Below are 5016 nucleotides of genomic sequence, written 5' to 3' on the forward strand. Positions count from 1 at the left end.
ACACCTTGGGGTTTGGGCCACTGGAGGGACGGGGTTTTTTTTTTTGAAGTGCCCCGGGGTTAAAACCCAAAAGCCTATGGCCCCCGGTCCCAAAAGACCTAAAGCACTCCGGAAAAAACCCTGCAAGTTCGGGAGGAAAATCCCCCCATCGCGGTGGCTTGCAAGAATTGTGGTCGATCTCCTTGGGCCCCACATTCCCCCGTATCGCTTGTCCCCCAAAGTCCAGCGATGCGTTTTTTTGGAAAGCGCTGGTAAACCAGGAATCCAGAGAATTCCCTCATTTTTTTCAGCATTGATCAAGAAAAATTTTTAAATAGTTACCAATGTAATTGCAATTTTTTGTTTGTTTCCAATACAAAACCCAAATCAATGTGTTTTGGCAACTGTTGATTAATTAAAAATTGGGTGAGAAAACGAAAATAAAAAAATATATCGGCTGTAAATAAGTAAATAAAATAAAAAAAAAAATTTCCCCCGCTGGTAAAATTTTCCCCCTTCGTAAAAAAAAATTTTTTTTTCCTATATTCACTTTTTTTTGAAAATTTTTGACCCTGATCGGGGAAATGATGGCAATTTTTTTTTTTTTAAATTCCAGCGAATGCAAGATTTTCCCTTCTAAATCATTTTTTGAAAAAAACTAGACAACTTACAATTTTTTTTATTTTTTTTTTTTTAAAACCGCAGTGTTTATTAAATGTTTTATTATCATTATCATTAAATTAATAGCATAATTTGTCAACATTGTTTTTTACAAATTTTGTTTACTACTATTATAAATTTTTTATTTTTATTTTTAAAATTATTATTTTATCATTATTAGTATTATTATTATTATTTAATCATCATCATTTAATTTTATTTATTATCTTTTATTTTTTTCTATTAATTATTATTTATTATTTTTTAAATTGCCCCCATTAATTTTTATTATTATTTGTTATTATTATTCTCATTATTTATCATCATCACTAAACTATTTACCCTTATTTATCTTTTATCACTATTATTATACCATAAATTAATCCTTTATTGTTTATTGTCCATTATTATTATTATCATCATTACAATCATGAATTGTTGTTTGTTTGTCCCATTATCCATTGTCATTATTTATTATTAAAATTTAATATCATTGGAGTTGTTTGTTTTTTGTTATTTTTGTTATTGAATAATTTGCTATTATCATTATTACTGTTATTAATCATGATAATTTTAATAAAATTATTAAATAATTTAAAATAATAATAATAATATAATTTAATTTTTGTTTATTATTATTAATTTATTATTATTAATTTTTTAAATTATTACCCATTAATCACACCATCAATCATTTGTTTTTTTTTAATTATCATTAATTTATAATTAATTAATTATATTATTTTATTTTATTTATTATTTATTATTTATTTATTATTATGATTTTTATTTATATTTTATTATATAAATTTTATTATTTTATTTTAAATTTATTATTAAAATTATTATTTATCATTTTTTCACAACCATCATAAATTTTGTTTTTTTTATTATTAATTATTATTATTTATTTATTAATTATTTATTATTAATTAAATTGAAATCATTATCATTTAATTAATTATTTATTATTAATCATTTTTATTAATTATTATTTATTATTTATTTATTAAAATTATTATTACCAATTATTATTATTATTTTTTCATTTAAATTTTTTTATTATTTATCAATCCCATCATATTTATTTTTTTTTTTATTTAATTTTTTTTTTTTATTTTAATTAAAATTAATTATTATTATTTTATTATTAAAAAATTAATTTAAATTTATATTTTATTTTATTTATTATTTTATATTTAAAATTATCTTGGAGTTTTGTTTTTTTTTATTATTGTTTTTGATATTTTTTATTAATCATTATTACTGTTTATAATCATGAAATAATAATAATTATTATAATTATCAAATAATAATAAAAAATAAATTAATATTTGTTTATTTTAATTTTTTAAATTATTTTAATTTAAATTATTATTATTTTATTATTCTTTTTATTCCATCACCATCCATCATTGTTTTTTTTTTATTTATTTTTTTTTCCAATTTTATTAAAATTAAAATTTTATTTTTTATTAATTTTTATTATTTAATTAATTTTATTAATTTTATTTATTTTTTAATTTTTAAAATTTATTTTTATTAATTTTATTTTTTTTAATTTAATTTTATAATTTTTTTATTATTTTTTTCCAAATTATTTCAAAATTTTATTATTAAATTTTAATTATTTTTTTATTTTATTATTAAAGGGGAACCCCATTTTATAAATCATTTTTAAAATTTATTTTTTTTATTATCATTTTATTATTATTTATTAAAATTTTTAAAATTTTATTTTTTAATTCCCAATTAATTTTCCCATTTTTTAATTAAATTTATTATTTTTTTTAAAATAAAATTTTTTTTTTTTGGTTTTTTTTTTTTTTTTTTTTTTTTTTATTAAAATTTTTTTTTTTCTTTAAATTTTTTTACCCTTTTTTAATTTTTATCTTGTTTTTTATTTTATTAATTTTATAAAATTTTTATATTATCATTTATTAAATTTTTTATTTTTTGTTTTATTATAATAATTTCATTTTTTACTAAAAAACCCCTCATTATAAACCATAAAGCAGAAGTAAAAATTTTATCATTTTTTCCATTTCTTGTTTAAAATTTTAATAACCATTTTTCAAAAAAATCATTATTCCGTTTTTTTTAATCTTTTGCTTTAAATTTATTTTTTTTTTCCGCATGGGTAAAATCTTTTTTTTAGAAATACCCAAAATTTTTTTTTTTAAAAATGTTTTTTTTTTTTTTCCTGTGGAGTTTTTCCAAAAAATGCTTTTTTTCAAACAATGCTAACAAAAAGGGGAATTAAAAACTTTACGGCAACATAAAACCCCACAAACCCACACAAATCATCTGATAGTTTTCCGCCCCCCCCCCATGGGAAAAAAGAAAAAAATCAAAAATTCCCAAAAATTAAAGGCCCCTTTTTTTTGATAAAAAACCCGAAAATTTTTTTACCTTTTTTTTTCGACCCCATTTTTTTGCCAAAAAGTCCAAAAGAAGAAAAAATAATTCCCCGGTAATAAGCTTTTTTGATCCCCCCCCTTCCACGGGGAGGGCCCCCTTTTAAAAATTTAATCCTAACGAGAAAAAGGGTTTTTCCCACAGATGCGAAAAAAAAAAAAATTTTATATTTTAAATTTTAATTTTTTTGGGCCCCCCATGAAATATCTGAAAAATTAATTTTAAAATTTTTTCCCCTTTTTTACTAAAAAATTGACTGTTGACAAAAAAATTTCTAATACTTTTTTTTTTAAAAAAAAGAAAAAAAAAAATAATTTTTTACCAGGAAAATAGTTTTTGGGCGCAATTTTGTATTTTTTGCCTGTTTTTTTTGTTTTATTTTTTTTAAAAAACTAAGGGTAGAAAAAAAACAGGGGGGACAGAGTTTTTTTTTTTTTCAAACACCCTCTGAATAAAAATTTTTCTTTTAAAAAAGATTATTTTAAAAATCCCCAAAACCCCTTTTTTCTTTTTGGACAGGGGTTAAAAAGAATACCAATTTTTAATACGTTTTTTTTTTAGGTCAACTTTTTTTTTTCCCCGGTATTTTTTTTTTTTCAAAATAACAAGATTTTTTTTCCCCGGGAAAACAATTGAATTAGGGTAATGAAAAATTCCAAAACCCCTTCAATTCAAATTTTTTTAAAAAGCCCCCTTTTTTTTTGTGGGGCCCAAAAACATCAGAAAATCCCCGGGAAAAATTGTTTGTGGGGGAAAAAAATAAATAATAAAAGTAAATAAATAGTAAAATTAAAATTATATATATAATATTTTTAAATATAAAAATTAAAAATTTTTTATAATTATTATAATTTATATAATAATTATATATAATAACTTTTTTTTAAAACCTAATACAATTATATGTGTGGGGGTGGTTTGTGTGGTTACAAAAATTTTTATATTTAATATTATTTAATTTTTATATAAAATTTTATATATATAAAAATTTAATTTTAAATATATATATTATAAAAATTAATTAAATTTAAAAATAAAATTTGGGGGTGGGTTTTAACACAACCCCCCAAACAAAAACAACACAACCACACACACACAAACCACACACACACACAAATAAAAAATATTAAATTATTAATAAAAATTAATATATATATTTTTATATTATATTATATTATTTTTAAATAATTTTAATAAATACAATTTACACACCCCACAAAACACCACACCCCCAAAATATAAAATACAATTATAATTAATATAAAAAAAAAAAAAATTTATTATATTAAATTTTTAAATTTTAATATTTAAAATATAAAATATTTATAAATATTTTTAATTTTTTTTTTACATACCCACACGAAATAAATTTTTTTTAATAATACAACCCAACAACCAAAAATTATATAAATTATAAAATTATATTAAATTATAATATATAAAATTATATAATAATTTTTAATATAAATAAATTTAAAAATTTTAAATAAATATATTATAAAAAAAAAATTTTTTTGTTATATTTAAAATTGTCATCCCCTTAATTAAAAATCTAAAATCAATTTTTTTAAAATTATATTATAATAAAATATATTTTTAAAAAATTTTAATATATAATTAAAAATAATATAAAAAATTTTTATATAATTTAATTTTTTGCAAATTTTATTTTTTTAAAAAAATTTTAAATTTTAAAAATTAAAATCACCCTTTTTCCTTTTTACTATTACCCCTTTTTAATTTTTTTATTTATTTTTTATTTTTTTTATTAAATTTAATTTAAAAATTTATTATTATTTTATTTTTATTATTATATTTTTTTAAAAAATTATTATTTTTTTATTTTTCATTTTTAATTATTATTATTATTTATTATTTTTTTAAATTTTTTTAATTTTTTTTTTTTTATTTTTTTATCATTAAGGGTTTTTTACAATATCAATGTAAAAAAAAGTGGGC

This window comes from Penaeus monodon, chromosome 42, assembly GCF_015228065.2.
Source record: "Penaeus monodon isolate SGIC_2016 chromosome 42, NSTDA_Pmon_1, whole genome shotgun sequence".
Classification (NCBI taxonomy): Eukaryota; Metazoa; Arthropoda; class Malacostraca; order Decapoda; family Penaeidae; genus Penaeus; species Penaeus monodon.